Source organism: Corapipo altera, unplaced genomic scaffold (genome assembly GCF_003945725.1).
Source record: "Corapipo altera isolate COAL_440 unplaced genomic scaffold, ASM394572v1 77b, whole genome shotgun sequence".
NCBI lineage: Eukaryota > Metazoa > Chordata > Aves > Passeriformes > Pipridae > Corapipo > Corapipo altera.
In genome coordinates, this window is record NW_020884933.1 from 3,723,779 (window position 1) to 3,742,478 (window position 18,700).

At 51.2% G+C, this 18,700-nt stretch overlaps 1 long non-coding RNA gene across 1 annotated transcript in view; it reads right to left on the reverse strand.

The window, feature by feature from the left end:
* Positions 1-7,576: 7,576 nt before the first annotated feature.
* The window catches only part of LOC113954950, a 28,120-nt gene continuing 16,996 nt past the window's right edge, over positions 7,577-18,700 (reverse strand). Inside the window, exon 3 of the long non-coding RNA XR_003530369.1 lies at positions 7,577-7,702. This is a non-coding gene — a long non-coding RNA (uncharacterized LOC113954950). The remainder of the gene's footprint in view (positions 7,703-18,700) is intronic.

Sequence of the window (18,700 nt, forward strand, 5' to 3'; positions counted from 1 at the left end):
AGGGCAGGGCAGGCAGGGAAGGGCAGGGCAGGCAGGGAAGGGCAGGGCAGGCAGGGAAGGGCAGGGCAGGCAGGGAAGGGCAGGGCAACTCCAGCTGCCCCAGCACCTTCAGGCATGGTCAGAGATCCCCCCCAGCTCTGCCCAAGTGTCCTGCCCCACTCCCACATCCCACCTCCATCACATCAGTCCTGAAGTCAAACTTGATGAAACCAAGGCTCTTCCCAGAACTTGGAGAGAGGGAAAAGTCCTCTCCTAGATGGATTCTCTGGTAAAATAAACCTATGTGGGACCAGGGAACCTACGAAACCTCAGCTGAGGGAGACCTCCCTGCTCTCCACCCCTTCTCCCCTCTGCAGGAAGGACCTACTGAGGCTCAAGCCCAAAACTCAGCAGCTGTTCCACCACCCTCTCCCCATATTCATTCAAAAGCTCATTTCTCAGGGCACCACTGGGGAGGAGTGAGCAGTTGTTGGGGCTTTTTATTATTATTGAGAACGTGCAATCGTGTTTCAAACCCAGATTTCCATCCAAAAGAGTAGGAGGCCACAGTCAGACTCCCCAGACCACAAAGACACACGGCTGCATCGCTCTCCAGCCAGAGTTTCCATTGTATTCTTCCCAGATGAACTTTTAAAGTGTGTGTGTGTGTTACATGTGTCAGCGTGTGCACAAACGTGCATGGTTTCACCTCTCTTAAAAAAAAAAAGAAAGACTAGAAAAAAGGCGAGTGAGCAAGTGAGGCTTTCAGGAGGTTAATCACCGACCTGTTGCCAAGTTGGATATGTGCATGAAAGGGGGGAGTCGAGGGTTTTAATCCCAGCTTTTGATAAATAGAAGACATTCTAGTCATAATAAAACGTGTTTTACACTTGAGGGGAGGAATAAGGGGGAGAAAAAACGAAAGTTCTGGCCAGGCACTGCAAGCTCCCGAGTCCAAACAATGAGGTTCAGAAACATAACTGTAACGCATTAGTAAATTGACAATGAAATTGCAGTTACTTCACTGGCTCTTTATTAAATAAACACAGCCCGAAACGGACCTGTCTGCCCCGGAGGTATTTGCAGAGGGTTCACGTTACTAACCCAACACTGCACCCCCCGAGCAAACACATTCCAGTCGGACCCTGCGAGGTGGGGCCAGCCTGGCTTCTCCCCTGTCACTTTTTCCCTTTCGTGTAGACCCCGGGTTTTACAGCCCCCGGCTGCTCCCGAGGCCTTTCAGCTCCCTCCAGGACCAGCTGGGAGAAGGGTGTGCGGGAACACATGTGCCAAGAGCACACCCATGGACCAGCTCCTTCCCACACACTCTGCCCCTCTCACCCCAGGGAAAGGGTCTGACTCTCCCAGGACTCCTCCTCATCCTGCCCCCAGCTTGTGGTGACAGTCCTTCTGTTCCTGACCTGCAATCAGCCCTTCCCACCTACTCACAACCCCAACAAAATAACCCCTCACCCTGTTCAACCAACAACCACTGACCCCTTTGCAGCTACAACCCCAAGCAGCAAATGTCACCACTTCCCACTCACGAGCTGTTGTAGCTCTGCACACAAGGAGCTTTCTCCATCCCTGTGCTCATACAGATCCATCCAACCAACATTCCTGACACTTTGCCGTGGCCTCACCCACAACCACCCGACACTGCAGCTACAAGTGGAACTGTAATCAACAGCCAGGAGCACTTGGAGATACAGCTGCACCTCACACACAGGGTGAAGCCAGCTCACAAACCCTTCACCTGCAGCTCTGTCCAGCCAAATCCCAGTCCCCCTCCCGCAGGGCAGCTGGGGTAATCCATCCCCACACACACACACACACTGGAGACAAAAGGAACTTCAGCGCGTTCAGCACCTTGCGAGGCCTTGAATGGCTGCCAAGGGCCTTTGGAGAGGGGCCAAGGCAGCCCCCGAGATGTGAATGATAGAGATCCTCAGCAGCCCATGGGGTCTGCACAGGCTGTGCTACTGTTGGAGCCGGCATGGCCACGACACGCTTCCCCCTGTGCCGAGACAAGCCTCCTGTGGAGGCAGGTTTTCCCAGGGAGGAATTCTATCCCTGTCTGCCTGGAGAGCAAAAGCCTCTGCTCTCCTTTCATCCACCACCAAAACTAAAAGCAGCAGTGGGTTAAGTGTTTTCTTGCTCCACTGTCATCAAGGGCTTTATGGGAAAACATCAGACTCCCACACAGGTAAAATGCAGAGATGGGACCCAGCGACTCGTGTGGAACAGAATTTACCTGTCACTAATTCCATCCAACCAGTCTTCACCTAGACCTGAAATTTCCCCAGCTGCTCAAGGCTCATGTTTCCAAACCTTCATGAACAAGTCTGATGAGATGGGAAAACACATCAAAATTCCCCTTTTCTGGAGTAATTTCTTCAACACCTACATAAACCCGAGCCTTGGAACAAGAGCAAGGCCATCCCGCTCTTGCTGAGCATCCCCCTCTTTGTCCCATCTCCTCAGGTGCCAAACTGCATTAAAATCCATCAGGATCAAACTCACACTGAACGTTTTCTTAATCATCCTGTTTTTCCACGTGAGCAAATGGTGTTGAGCTTATCGAGGAGGGGGGTGAGGCAGCAAATTCTCAAAATTTTGGGGATCCTTAAAGCAAGATGGGATGTCTCTCCCTAAGAGACATCCCTGAGAGAGACACCCCACTGCTGTGGGTCCAGCAGGGGCTGGCTGGAGTGTGCAGGAATCCCAGGCTGGCCATGGGCAGGAGGAGAGCCCAGGCACTCCCAGGGATTCCATCTGGCCTTGGGGCTGAATGTGAAGTCACAGAGACATCTCCTGCCTTGCCAAGAGCAGTTTTAATTTGGTGAGTGCAAGGGGGAGCTTTCCACAGGGTTCTCTCATCCATACAGACCAGTGGATTTGCAGACCTTTTTTTTCTCCCCAGCTTGGTGAAGCCTCCAAGTTTCCCTGTGGAAATTCCATCCTGGAATGGTTTTCTCTTTGAGTTACCTCTTGCAGACTCCTCAGGTGCTACCTCCTCTTTAAAGGGGTTCCAGCCTTTTCCTAGCTAAGACAGGGGAAGGAATCCACTTTAAAAAACTCGTATCTGTTGTGGACTTGCCCTTTGTGGGTAAATGGTAAGGGAGAGAGATTGTGAGACACAATTCACAGTGAGTTATAGCAGTCACTTCTTGGAGCTTCCCCTCTTTCCCCATCCATCCAGGTGGTTCTAAACATCCTCTCTTCCTCACAGTGCTCTGTCCCTGCTCTTAGAATGCTCCCACCTTCCCCATTTTCTAGGTATTCATTTGACATCTGGTAAAGAGGGCTAAAAGCCACCCTGCAATGAAATCTTACCCTGGCTCTTTTTCCAGTCTGTCTAACAGAACAAGTCAGCTGTGGGCCTCACCAACAATTTTAAACAAACCCACAATCCAGCAGGTCAGGCCATTTTAGCATATGTACCTTTTATTTGTAGCAGACTGTTAATAATTAAGTGATGCCTTTCATACAGACATTTACAATAATTTAACCTTGCCCTTGCTGTGTAATTTATTCTTTGCAGAAGCCAATAAAAATAAAGGCCCCATATTTCGTCTCTCTCTCCCTCATTCTCTGTACATATATATAAATATATACACACACACACATATATCCAGAATAGTGTAATAGGTTTCACATATTGTTCCATAGGTATCATTAGGGTAACAGAGCCAAGTGTCTCAGTTCATATGACTCTTTATAGGTGCCTTATAATCCACATAAAATTGAGTTTATGTTTCCTCTCCATCCGCTGATTCTAAAACAAGACGAGGAAGGGTTTTCTCTCTCTCTTTTTCCCTTCTTAATTCCAGTCCTCCCTACACCAAACTCAAAATTTGCCACTGGTGGTAAAGAGAGTCCTTGGAGAGCCAACAATCACCAAACTGGACACCTCTTACAATCCATCTCATGTGATGTCTCACCTCCAACCCTCACGAGCATTAAGGGCTCCAGGAAAAAGGTTGGAGCAAAGCCCATAGCAGGCAAGTACCAAAGCTCCTGCCCAGGGAGGGAAAATCCTTCCCATGTTTGCCATTGAGTCATTACTCCTGTTTCTAAAGCCACAGAACTGAACCCAGCAGGTAAGTGGAATAGGAGCAAGGGAAGGGACTGAAAACTGAGATTTATTTCCTCTCAAAAAAAAAAAAAAAAAAAAAAAAAAAAAAGGGAGAAAAAGCACAGGACAGGGGAAAAAAGAGCCAAAGCTCATACTATTGGCTGCACTTCCACAGAAAGTCCTAAAGAGGCTACACAGAGAAACAAAAGAAAAATATTTTCCCCTAAAGAAACATTAGTAAAAACACATTTATTAAAGCACAAAAAATTCCATAACACTTCAGAGACCTGCTGCTCTGGAAAGCTCTGGGCTGAGCTGTGTGCCCCCCCAAACCTGCTGCTGCAGCCCTGCAGAGCCTCCCAGTCTGCCCAGTCCACATCCAACAGGGCCACCAGCACAGCCCAGCCTGGCCTGGGCCACCACCTCTGGGAAGGGGCCGAGAACCTCAGCCAGGCCCTTCCTGTGCTCCCAAAGATCACCTTTAGTGTCCTTCCTGAGGTCCAACCTGCTCTTGAAAACCTCCTGCATTAGTTATTCCACCTTCTCAAGGGGAACTGAGCCATGGAACAGGTTGGAGCAACCTGGTCTAGGGGAAGGTGTCCCTGCCCAGAGCAGGGGGGGAAATGAGATGGTCTTTGAGGTCACTTCCAACCCAAACCATTTATGGTTCTGTGTTGGAGAGGCCAAGACACACACAAGCCCTGTGGATCTCCAGGCACACATGGCCTGGAACCTGTTGGTCACACGAGGGACCTGCTTCCCCCATCACACCCCCACAGGAACACCGCAGGAATTTTCCATTCCATCCCAGCCACAGCTTTTTTCCAGCATCCTCTGGAGCAGCAGCTCCACAGGGACACGAAATCCCATCCATGTTATTATTGGTGCTGTTGTTGTTATTCCCTGGGGTGGCAGGAGGGGGACAGGGCAGGACAACACGGCTACTGGTCCCCAGTGTGGGCCAGCCCACGGCTGCCCCACGGCCCACATGAGGTGATGGAAAACTTTCCCCGGCATCAGGTGTTGGTGCCGAGTGTGAGCTGCTCCAGTTACACTCTCAGCAAGTGTTATAAACACACAGGCACAATCTAAATATTTATGGCACATGAAATCTCCCGTCTGCTGTTCCTCAGCAGAGAGAGGAGAGGAGGGAGGGTGAATTAAGAGGTGATTATTGTGCAGGGCCTGTAAAACCAAAATATGGAATCAAGATGTATTCGGTCCCCAGGAATGGTCAGCACAGAGGGGCCTGGTGTCAGCTCCTGACACTGATCTGAGAGCTTTGCCACTGCCTGGGCTCAGCTGGCCCGAGCCACAGCTGGGGGAGAACACTCGGCTTCCATGGGGAAGCTCCAGATGGAAAACACGGCCCTGGCTTCGTGGTCTCCTTTTCCTCTCAAGCACCTCCTGAGAGACCAACTGCTTCAGCTCGTAAAACCTTTCTGGGGCTGTGAAGGAGGAGCAGAGCAGGCTGGGCAATTATTTCCCTGGCCTTGACAAAAATTATGATAGAATTTGTTTTCTTATTCTTACTATTTTTGCTCAGATCTCTGGGGGGTTTGTTAAAGGCTGAAATAAAATAAAAAAATAAAAAACCACAAAAGAGACACACGGCCTGGGGAAGTTCAATGTGTTTCTGGAACAATTGCCCATTGATCCAGCCTGGAAAGTGCTGAGTATCTGAGGGTGATAAAACTGTCTTGCCAGCAAGAAGTGGAGCTGCTTTAGGAAAAATGCTCCACTTGAAGTTTGGGATATTAGTATTGACCAAAAAGGGGCACACCAACACAAATCCTGCCTGCACTGGTCTCTGGTGCTGGCAAATGACATTCCAGCAGCATGGCAGGAACCAAGGACAAGGTGTCTGCAGGTGCACCCATGAATGTGGGGGGTAGATGGACCACCAACCTCCCCCAGGTCACCACAGAGACCTGCTGAGGTGAACGAGGAACACACCAAGTCCTTCCTCCCTGGGCAGGAGCTGCTGCTCCCTGTGCCCCAAGAGACCCAGTGATTCCCATCAGGAAAGATGGCACCACAAGGAGCAGTGGGGTCTGAGCTTCTGATGGCTCTTGTTTGTGGCTGCCAGAATCCAGGAGAGCAGCACGGGAGCATTTGTACTGGGTTTTCAAGGGAGTGTGGTCAGCTGAGGTGGGGCCCCCAAAGTTATTTTTAGCTCAGCACAAATAACGGAGCAAAAGGCTTTGACGTCTTTACTGAATAAGTCCCGGGGCCAAATTATAAAATCCAGGCAACTTATGCTCCAATAGGGAATTTATACAACCTTTCACCTTGATTTGTGTAGGTGAGTGTGAGCACAGGCCAGTGAGGGCAGTGGATCAGCAGCAGGACATACCAAGGTACATCTGGGTGAGCTACAGCAGATGAGACCTCAGTTTTCTCTCCAAAATGGGCTTGGTTTCTTCCCAGACCTGCCCTACAAAGCTGCTGAGCAGCAGCTCTTGAGCTCAAGGAAGCACTTCAGGGCCCCCGAGGGCCGGCGGCTGCTGCCAAAGGAGAGTAAACACGGCGATTTCCACGTTCCCCGGAACCAGGAGCTCATTGATAACCACTCTGGAGAGGCTGAAGTGGAGCAGGGCCCCAGAGGCAGCACAGCCAGGGCACGCTGGGGTTGGCACAGCTGGCTGGTGTTTACACCCACACCCACAGCGGCGCCAGCCCCGATCCCATCCATGGCATTGGCAGGCCTGGCTTTGCCGGGCTCCAGAGCACAGCACCTCCTGCCCCGCCAAGGAATGTGACTCCCAGGAGGCTGAGAACGTTGTCTATAGGAATCTGCCCTTAAAAAGGCACTATTTTTCATATTTTAAATAAGCAAAGTTGGACATCACCTCGTGCTTGCATTCCCTAACCCACACACCATCCCTGCCCGAGGCTGGAACACAGGTACTGACTCAGGGGACTTACGGATTCACCGGGGTCATCAGCAAGACAGAGGGACAGCTCTTGAATTCCTCTTGTTCTATACTTCCTGAGTCTCTCATTTAAACCTCTCCCACACCCCTCTCCAATCAACCCAGAGAAACAAAGCACATTCCTCCAGGAACAACAGCACAGCCAAAGGTAAAGCTACTGTGGACACCCAGAAGCCTCCCGGCTACCCCAGGTCTGAGCTCAGGCCTCGAAAAAGCCAAAAACCTCCAGCTCAAACTAATAGACACATCTGCCAACAGCTTCTTTTAATTTTTTGGAACCACTCTATAGATTATTTCATTGCCAAGAAAAAGAAGAGATATTTATGATAGTAACTGAAAAGCCTTGAAATTCCAAGTCAGATCCTCAGTGGTGTAAACTGGAGCTGCTCCAGGGAGTCAGGGGGCCACTGCCAATTCACACAGGTTGAACTGGCTCTCTGGCCTTATCTCCTGGCTCCCCAGCACACAGAGACGATTAAAGGCAGCTTAGTCAGGTACTATATGAATATCTGTCACTCTTTGCTCTTGAGTCATCCAGTTGGAAAAGAAATATAAGGGCGCAAATGCAGGAGTAAAACCAGACATTTGCTCGTACCTTGAACTCAGAGGTGGCTGATGCTGCAGCTTCAGCATGAAACCCGAAAGCTGGATGGACAGAGAACACCTGGTGATCGTATCCAAGAGTTTCCTTGAAGGCTCTGGGTCTGTCCTGTAAACCAAGGGAAAAACCCCACATATTTTAGTTTGCAATAGGCTTGTGAGTATTAAAACCAGGTAGGGCAGGGAGAGGTTTCCATACCAAAGCACCAGGAGCACAAGGGAGCTCTGGAGACACAGAAACCCTGTGTGTCCCCCTCAGCAGGTGCTGGGGTTTATGGAACTTTCAGCAGGTGCAGCTCAATGAATTCCTGAACCTTCCTGTCCTGAGGGTCTTCATTAAAAACCTTCCCCAGGTGGGGCTCGTTCTGAATCAGGGCCTCCTTCAGCATGGGAGGTTGTTTTGTTCTGTCCCTCACCTGGTGTGTGTTATGACCAGACATCTCTGAGAAGGTCAATCAGATGTGTTAAACCATGGTCTTTGTTCTCAGGCTTTGGAATTAAAAAAAAGAAGAATATGGTCACCAGGAAATACATGTGATCACAATGGCACAGCTGAGGCCCTTCCTGAGGTGTTCAAAAGTACACCAGACTCCTGGGATGGAGAGTCCTGCACCACCCTGCAGCCCTGCAGAGCATCTTTAAAATTACTTTTAAAAATTATATTTTAAAAATTTAAAAGTATCTAATCCCTTAAAAACCATGTAAACGAGTTGTGAGTTCCTGGCATCCTGCGAGTTTCTGGGGAGTTTGCACCAGGAACAAATCCTTTGTCAGACTGGCACACACTGAATTTAATCTCAGAATGAATTTTTATGGCCACCACATAACCCACCCATGCAAAGAGAGTTTATAAAGGACAGGCTGACACAATCTGAATTATTCAGCCATGAATGACTTTAATCATCCCATTAAAATGACCAGTCCCTCCCAGCACAGGGTGCTGGAGCCAGAGCAGGGGGAAGGACCCTCTGTTGGCTTCAGAGGTCTTGGGATCAGGCACAGATTGTCCACAGGTTTCAACTATTTCATATTCCTTCCAACCCTCATTCAGGCAGATATTAAAAAACGTGTTACATATCTAATGTTTCTTAATCTCAAGTTCCAAATTTTGCCTGGGTGTAACTGTTGTGCCAACTAGTACTGGATGAGCTTGCTTAAGAAGCTCTTTCTTGAATTTGGGATTGGATTTCCCTTTGATTTCTGGTGATACCCTGATTGCTTCAGAGACTCGTCCCCTTTTGTTCCAGCCCACACTGACACTGCAGTGCGGGGATTTCAATTGTGTGGATTAAAAAAAACTTCTCCAGTTATTTGGGGTTTCATTTTCATTTTTTCATGAAGAAAAGACACAGGGAAAAAAAAGAAAAAAGAGAAAATGGAAGGTTGAAAATGATTGGGTTTCAGGGAAAATATATTTTTGGCATTGAAATGAGGAAAAGCAGCAGGGTTTGGGAATAGCGAAGCTCACCAAGTAAGCCAGGGAAAAAACCTGAACTGAGCTCTGAAACTTTACCTTCCTTTAATTATCCAGGTGACATTTCAGACATTTAGTCTGATTTTTTTTGCATCTGCATATTGAAAACACCCTTTTAAAAATACTTTAAAAAAATAGCTGCTGCAGAACACTTATTTAGCGAAAAGTAAATCTTATAAAAATTCAATTGCAAAGTAGTTAAGGTATTTGAATTTTTTTTTAAAGAAGAAGAATCCCAAGAAAGAAAGTATTTGATGGCTAATAATCTCATTTCAATATAATAGGACCTTTCTTTTGCAAAGAGCAAGACAGGTTAAAAGATATAATTATGACTTTGCAAACTCTCCCAAGTGCTACGAGATCATCTGACAGTTCTGATCCCGGGCTCAGCTCTCAGAGGGGAAAAGTCTTTGTCTAGTTAGAGAGTTAAAGAGACAGGATCCCTATTCCACCCTCTGCCTACATTGCAATTTAACTGTCAAAAAAATCCAAGCTGCAAAATTGTCTTATTCCAACACAGCACAAGAAAAGAGAGAGAGGTTTGAGACTGACCTGTCAAATGCACCCTCTTTAAAAATGTATAATATATTTTAAACATTTTTTTTCTGGAGGTACTTAAAGGTTAAAGATGTGCCAAAGAAGTAGGATGGATTTTTTTTTTCCCCTTTCGCTAAAGCTTTTTAAAACAATTAAAACCAAAAAAGAAGAAAAAAAATTCAAAATTAGGGATCATCAGTGTAAAAAATCCCCTGAAGATCAAAAGGAACACATTAGAATCACATTAATTCTGATTAAAAAAAAAAGAGAATAAATCCCCTTTTTCAATGGAAGGAGAAACTTCGAGGACATTTAAATGGTGTTTTCATTGTCAGGATGTACAGGAAGGTGGAGCAGAGTCTCAGGGAGAGAGCAGGGAGCCAGGAGGAGAGACAGAGGCTGGTGACAGTCAGGGATATTCCTGGGCTCTTTAAAGCTTTGCTTTTTTAATGTTTCAAAATAGTGAAAGAAGGAGGGGGAAATATTTTTCCCAAGTAACCAAACAAAAGAAGCCATTTCTACCGGAGGGTTTCCAAGGAGCCACAAACAAACAATTCCAAATCATTTCTTTACCAAATATAGATGGCAAAGAGGCAGCTGGACAAGACCAGAGGCTCGTACCCGGTGCCACAGCTCAGCACCCTGCAGCACCCTGGGCAGGTGGCCCCGTCCCACCCAGCCCCTGTCACACCACAGGGACACTGGGCAGGACTGGCCCTGACCCTGGGAGCAGAGCCTGGGGTGAGGGAATTCCAGGCTGGGATCTGGAAGCACAGGAGCTGGGTGTTTATGGAATCACAGGCTGGGTTGGGCTGGAAGGGACCTTAAACATCATCCAGTGCCACCCCCTGCCACGGGCAGGGGCACCTTCCACTATCCTGGTTGCTCCAAGCCCCGTCCAACCTGGGACACTTCCATGGATGGGGCAGCCACAGCTTCTCTGGGCAACCTGTGCCAGGGCCTCCCCACCCTCATTGTGAGAAATTTCCCCATTATTCATCTTACTGCAAGTCAGGAGCAAGACCCTCATAAATCAGGAGTCAATTCCTTGGAGACAACAGTTTCTCCCCCTGGCAGAAACCAAGTGAGAGCGTGTTCAGGTCCCTTTTCCACCTCCCTCCAGCCCCAGCAATGAAGTGGAGGGACTGAGAGGGTTCTCACACCAGCAGCCTCTGTGTAGTCCTTTTCTGCTGCGGGGGGACTTGTCCTCCATGGAGCCAAGTGGGTTTTCCTCCCTCCTAATCAGAAATTTGGGACCTGCTCCTTCCCCTCTGTGCCCTGGTGGATGGTCCTGCAGGGCCACAGGTCAGGCTGCTCCACACCCCCCATGATGACAGAGCCAAGGGACAGGCAGAGCTGTGAGTGACAGATTTGTGGCTTTGGGACAAAAGGGTTGCAAAATAACATCCCTTCCTGTCCCTCCTGGCAGTTCAGATCTTTCCCACAAATGAATCCTATCGCAGACACTTCAGTCCCAAACCCACCAAGAAAAATGAGAATTTCCTTCAGGCTGTCACCAAAGGCTGACAGGGATGGGACCAGACTGAAAGTCACTGGTGAAATGTTTGTAGGACTGAGAGCCATGGGACACAACCATGGGCAGCTCCCAAAATTACAGAAGATCAAAACAGTCCCAGCCCAGCAGCACCTACAGACCTGCATCACCCCACGGGGCTGCACAGCTGGGCTGATGTTACAGCCTAAAGTGCTTGGAAACACTCATTTCCTTTGATTTATACAAACCCCAAGGCCAAAGGCTCCAGGCACCCCTGGCACACCCAGTAAATACACCCTAAATGGTGTCAGCACGATCCAAGATAACATGGCAGCAGCAGGAAAAACTGCAGGAAAATCAACCTCCCCCTGTGCCAAATTCCTCCCTTCCCATCCCTCTTCATTCTGTCATTTCCAGGTGGGTGGGGAAATAGAGGAGTGTTGCAGCAGCACTGAACATCTCTGTCAGACATGGGAGCTTGGGAACAGGGTACAGCAGCAGTTGTGTGTTTATGTCAATATTTAATTTATAAAACTCTAGTGAACCCGTGTGTGACCAAACCAAAAAACCAGGGATGGGAGCCTCGTTAAAGCCTCCTTGCAGATTGCTTTGTCCCTCCTGCTGCACTGGGAAGTGTGTCAGCACAGTCCTGTTTCCACAGGACCCACAGGGTGACCAGGCTCTCAGTATTACTCACTAAAAATTAAAGCCAAACTGGACTCCTGCCCCAGGAAACCTGCCAGATTCCTGCTCTGAAAGGAATGATAAGCCTTTGGGATGCTGCTTCTCTGACTGTGCAAAATCAGGGTCAAGTCTGGGATAAGAGCTCATTATTAAACGGCTCCAATCCTGCTTCCCTTCAATCTGGAGAGAAATGTACCTTGAAGAGCACAACCAGAACCCAGAAGCAAGACAAGGGTGTGCTTCTGATGGATTATACTAAGGCAAAGGGCTTTCTAGAAGGTGTTCCTTTCATGGATGTCTTCATAAGACGACAAGAAAGCCTTTCCCATCCTTTCCATTAAGGTCTCTGGTCCCCAATTCTCAGTGGTTTGCCTCAGCCTTTCAAGGCTTGGTGTAACCAGGAGCAAGATCTGGGTCTCCTTGGATGTACCAAAGCTGACTTCCTCACACCACTGGGAAGCTGCCATGATTCTGCCCACATGTGAACCAAAACTCATCTGCTTTGCACAATTTCCTCTTAATCCAACCTGTTCTCCAGCTCATCTTCCCCTGTTTGAGATGAGTTTGGAAGGATTTCTTCCTCTGTGTCAGGGCCAGGCTTGGTGCTGACAGCACCAAAGGGCTGCAGGTGTTGGAAGGGAATTCCCACAGTGAAAATCATGGATATAGTTCTGAGGAGACACGGACAGTGGGGAGTGAGACAGCGTGAGTGCCACTTGGTGAGAAAACAGCGTGTGGCAAAGAGCCAGGGCACACACTGATTCCATGGCTTGGGTGCAGCAGGAGCAGGAACATCCACTCCAGAGGGAGAGGGAATCAGCAGGGAGTCAGTAACCCCCTGAAATCGCACCAGAGCCGTGTGGGGGCTGATCATGTTGGAATCATGGGGTTGTGGAATGGCCGATCCAGCCCAAAAGCCGTGGTTTGTACCAAGAGCTCTGCCAGGATTTTCTGCAGGTGAGTGAGGCTGGTGATGCCAGTGCGACCCTGCAGAAGGCAGCCCCTGTCCTCAGAGCAACGTCTCACCACCATCAGTCGAGACAATTGGAGCCGAGCCCGAGCTGAGCTGCCTTGGGGCTGGGCCGGGCCCCGGCGCCGTCCCCGCTCCCCGGCGCTGCCCCCTCGGCACACGGCACACGGTTCACTTTGATTGATTTTGTAATTGCTCGTTTAATTGAACAGTTACAGCAACACTATCAGGAAAAGGTTTCAGGGCTGGGAAGGGAGGTGGGAGGGTGTGGGGGTGGAAGGGGAATTGGAGCTGGGGAAAGAGCAAAATGGGTTTTTCCCTTCTTTCTTAAGATGAAAACAGAAAGAAGAGGCAGGAGATGAGTTCCCTTCAGCAGGCACTGAGGAGGAGGAGGAGAGCTGAAAACAATAAATTACAGAAAGAGAAGAAGAAAAATGAGAAGTGGTTTGAAAAGTGTGGCAGGGCTGGAGGGTCCCAGGGACTGCTCAGCCTCCAGCTGACATCGGCTTCCTGCGGGCTGTGAGTGCTGGCATGAGGAAAATGGGACACAGACAAGGAAAGCTGGGCAACTGTGTGAGCTGGAAGGAGGGAACAAGCAGGAGAAGGTGGGAAAAGATGCCTTTGTGTCTAAATAGAAGGTGCATGAGCAACATGGAGAGACAGGGAAGGACATCCCTGTGTCAGAAGAGCTGCAAACAGCAGACTATGAAGCAGAACAAGTGACCACAGGAACATCTGGGCTTCAAGAGGGATTTTGGACAAGGGTCTGGAGGGACAGGACAAGGGGAGTGGCTTCACGCTGCCAGACGCCAGGATTAGATGGGATATTGGGAAGGAATTCTTGGCTGTGAGGGTGGTGAGGCCCTGGCACAAGTTGCCTGGCACAAGTTGCACAGGTTGCCCAGAGAAATTGTGGCTGCCCCATCCCTGGAAGTGTCCAAGGCCAGGTTGGACAGGGCTTGGAGCAACCTGGGCTAGTGGAAGGTGTCCCTGCCCGTGGCAGGGGGTGGGACTGGGTGAGTCTCAAGGTCCCTTCCAGCCGAAACCATTCCCCAATTCCATGATTCTCCGGCTGTAAGTCCCCCTCGTGCCCAGCTGGGCAGTGGCACAGTGACCTGGGAGTGCAGCTGTGGCTGTGCCACCGTGAGCCCCTCCATGGGGTGTGTGTGAGCCAGCAGCACGTGCTCCTTGGGAGTGTGTCAGGAAGAGGACAGGAGAATCCAGACAGGGTCAGGGGGGAAGGTGCACGCAGAGGCCATGGTGCAGCTCCACAGCGGAGCAGATCAGGTTTCAGGAGAGCCTGGAGCCGGGGCTGGAGGGGGACAGGAGGTGGGCTCTGCTGCCTGCATTCCCTGGCAGGCAGCACAAGGCAGGTTTAAAGAATATCCTTCCATTTAGGAGTTTGTTTATTATTCTTAACTAAGCAGCTCAGACAGGCAAGCCGGCAGCACTGCATCCATGCTGGCTTCCCAGGAAGGCAGGGAAGGGAGGGACAGGAAGGCAGATTTCCAGACTAGGGGCAAAGGGATTTATGTGCCGCTGGGTGAGGGAAGGGGGCAAACCACTTTGCCAGCTATTCAGCAAACGTGTGGAAGACACTCAGCTTTGGGATGTTGGAGTGGAGCCTGGGTGGGGTGCAGCTGAGTGCCCAAACAGGATCAGACCTGAGTTGCTGCCTCAAAACTCAGCAGCACCTTTGGGTTGGCTGCTCCTCTGACACTTCAGACATTCAGACTGTTCTCCAAAATTCCTCAGACCCAGGAGCAGAGACTCAGAGATGTGTTTTCTAGGGAGGAGGGAAAAGTGATGTCTCTCCTGTTAAAATCCACTTGTTCCATCAGGAGTCACAGGGCATCAGGATATTTGTGGTCCTAGAGGTTCCCTCACCTTGCAGGTGTGTCCTTACCAGGGAGTCAGTGCACATCCCCCAGCTCTGCATTTTGGCTTGTCGGGTCCATCTGGAGACTTTTCAGCCTCTGCAGTGATGACCAAGAACACAGAAACCTGGGCCAGGTGGGAAACTCCTCCCTGCAAGGGTGGGGAGGCCCTGGCACAGGCTATCCTGAGAAGCTGTGGCTGCCCCATCCCTGGAAGTGTCCAAGGCTGTGTTGGATGGGGCTTGGAACAACCTGGTCTAGTGAAAGGTGTCCCTGCCCATGGCAGGGCAGAGAATGAGATGAGCTTTAAGGTGCCTTCCAACCCAAACCATTCTGGGATTCTGCAAAGGAGAGAAAGTATCTGTGTGCACTTCTCACAGACCAGGTATCTCTGTGGGATCCCTCAAAGCACGGGTGACGGAAAATTGAAAAGCTGTGCCCGTCTCTAGAGTGACACACACCAGGGTGTTTCCCTGCACACTGCTGGTGCACACACACCAGCTCAGCTGAACACCATCCAGTGTGCAGAGATGCAAAGACACGCAGATCCATGTTTTTCAGCCAGCACTTTCCACGTCTCTGACCCTGGTGTGCAAGGAAGTGCTGCAGATCCAGGCGCTGGGCACCCACCCGCAGTGTGAGCACCCACCACCCACCCTGGTGTGAGTGGGAGTGTCGGTGTCCTCACAGCCCACGGACGGGGAGCGAGGGGTGACCTGCCCTCCCCAGGTGCCTGCCTGCGCTCACACGGTCATGAAAATGAGGTCGAGGAAGGTCACTCGGTTCACCAGGATAAATCAAGGAGGAAAGTGGAGTGGAAGCCTGTGAATGCCGGGGAGATCTCAGCGGTGGGAGGTGGTGGGGGAGGAAGGGCTAATGAGACTGGGAATGCCACACGCAGGGGAAGCAGAAAATACCAGGGAATGGAAGCAGGGAAACGGTGGCAGCCAAAACAGGAGGCAGGAAAGCCCGGCCTCAGGTCCCTCATCCTGCACCGTAACCAAGGCTGTGTGTTAACTCACGGGATTATCCTGCCAGAGGCAGGAGGGCTCCACACCCTCCGGCCCGGCCGCTGACAGGAAACCTTGCACTGGAAACTCGCTTGTGTGCAGTGCAAAATGTCTCACTTCTGTTAGCAATTTGTTCCCCATCACAGGCATTCCTGGAGCAGTGTGGCGGGGTAGGGAACGGGCCAGGAGGGCTGAGCGTGGGGCTCCCACCTGCCCACCTGGATCCTGCACAATGGAGCAGACAGCCAGGCTGTCACCACCTCCCACTCCCCTCACAGCCCTCAGCCCGCCTTTCACCACCTCCCCTTCCATCTCTCTCCTTTCACCTCCCTTTTGCCAGCCTCCTCATTCCCCCTCTCCACTTTCCCTCTTCTTTCATCCCTTTATTTTTCCTCTGCTCTTGTCTGCAGGCCCCCCAAACTCATCACACTTGTGCCCCGTCACACTCGCAGGTGTGTCAGAGCTCAGCGCTTTCTCCTGGGCTCGATCTGAACCTCCAAAGTGCTTTTAGTGGTCATTCTTCCCCCAGCACTCTCTGGACAGAAGTCTCTCTCTCTCCCTGCTCCCTTCCCCCTCCTCTTTCTCTCCCTCACATAATATTTTCCATATGAAGAAGCCTTCCTGAAGCCGCACACTGCCCTCTTGGTGAGTCTTAGGTGGGTTAGAGGAGACCCTGGGAGCCTTTAATCCTCTCTCTCTCGCTTGCTTTCATCCTCAGCCACAGCTGGACGCCCCATTGATGTGGAACAGACCAAACACCAGGCCCCTCACTAAGCTGCTGCTGTGGGGCCTCTTCTCCTTCAGAGCCGAGCCGAGCCCACAGCCCGTGTCCGGCTCACGGAGCGAGGGTCCCGCCTGCCCACCAGCCCCAGCCCCACTCACACGGCCAGTGTGGGGTCCCAGCTCTGCCTTCCTCCCCCAGCCCTGCTTCCCTCTCACTGCTCCTGCTGTTTCCCTGAGCTGTCTTACACCACCTTATTCCAAAAGAATTCCTCCTTCTCCCTTATCCCAACATTCTCCTTTTGCAGGACCATTTAGGATCAATTCCCACAGCCCCACAGCCCTGCAGAGCATCAGGCCTGGGTGAGGGTGAAGGGTTGATCTGTGTTGATGTGCTGAGGAAGGAACTGGTGGAGATGCCCCAGGAAAGACCGGGAAGGCTCCATCATCTGACCAGTCAGGTCTCAAGATTGCAGCAGGCTCAGAGTTTTGGGAAGAAAGGCCCACTGCAGGGTGAGACAAGAATATCATTGAATCATGGAATGGTTTGGGTTGAAAGAGATGTTAATGATCACCCAGTGCCACCCTCTGCCATGGGCAGGGACACCTTCCACTAGCCCAGGTTGCTCCAAGCCCCGTCCAGCCTGGCCTTGGACACTTCCAGGGCTGGAGCAGCCACAGCTTCTCTGGTCAGCCCGTTCTGGTGTCTCACCGAATATCCACCTTCTCTACAAACCTTGCAGCACAGATAAGAGGGCTCCAGTGGGCACTAGTCCCCGTAGCCAGGGGAGGCAGAGGAGAGACGGAGGAACTGCCGTGTTTGGGCACCTTTCTGCAGCGAGCAGGTGCCCCCCGGGTGGGGTCCCCACGTGGTGAGTTCGTTTTCATGTAAAACCCGGGGAATACCGTCCAGGCACGTGAGCCCTTACACAGAACAGGCTGCCCCATCCCTGGCAGTGTGCACGGCCTCGGACGGGGCTCGGAGCCCCCGGGGCTGTGGGAGGTGTCCGTGCCCGTGCCAGAGGTGGTCGCCAAGGCCCGGGATGGTCGCCAAGGCCCGGGTCCGCTCAGCCCTGAGCGCCGCCATTCCTGAGCCTCCCCCGCCCCCTGGCGGCCGCTGCCCCCCCCCGGGCCGGGCTCCTGCGAACCCCCCCGGTAACAGGGGCTGACCCACCCGGGGTAACAAACACGGGCTGACCCACCCGGGGTACCACGATCTGACCCACCCGGGGTAACAAACACAGGCTGACCCACCCGGGGTACCACGATCTGACCCACCCGCGTTCACACGGGCTGCTCTCCGAGTTCCCAATGGATACAAAGGAAACAAGGCATTAAATAGCAGGGAGAGTCAGAGTTAGGAGAAGTGTTCAAATAGGGCTGATGCAGCACTGGAACAGGTCACTGGGAACGCTGCAACCTCAACTGGTTAAACAGATCTTTAGAAATTACATGGAAAGAGCTGATCCAGCTGTGTCACCGGGCTGGATTAAGTGACCTTCCGAGATAACATTCATCTTCTTTTCTGTGATTCTATAATTAAAAGTCATATTGATCCTCTGTCAGAGATGCAGCAAAAGGACCACCTTCATTACGTTCTTGCTGCTCCAAGATGCCGAGTCCTGAGCAGGCATCTCTTCGTGACCTGTCCTGTCCCAAAGAGCCTCTCCTCAGAAAGGACCTCCTGGCTGCAGCAAATGCCGTGGGAAGGGATGAGGCACAGTTCTTGGCTCAGTTTGTAGGCAACCGGTTGCAGAAACTGAACTAATTGCAGACTCCCGGGATTTGTTCGCAAGAGCACGAGCGCGTTCCCTCTTCTCGTTACTGAGCATCAAGTGCCTGATGAGAGAGGGATTTGGGGACAAGACAATGCGGAGATATCTAGCACAAAATGATTAGCCAGAATGTATTGTTAATAAGCTGCTTATTCATATAATTGGAAATTCTTTGCAGCCAGGGTGTCAGTACGGTCTCTGTGCTGCTCTGGTGGAGCGGGGCAGGTACTGGCCCAGGGGACCCCGCTGTGAGCACTGTGCTGGCAGAGGACTCACTGCCACTGACTGCTCTGCTGTCACTGCCTTCAAGGGCAGAGAAGGACACAGGGATGTCAAGGGGAGGCAGAAGGGACTTGACCAAGCCCTGCTGACGAGAGGCACGATTCCCAGCATGGCAAGTACAAGGTGTCTGGGAGCAGAGTGGAAGGACAGGCCTCCTCCAGCATCCTCACAACAGCTAAAGAGACAAAAGCTTGGAGTCAAGGCAAACAAGACCTGATGCTGTTTGTGCTTCCCAAAGCAGCTATTTGGGGCAGAGCCAGCTGTGAAACATCCGTGACTGAGT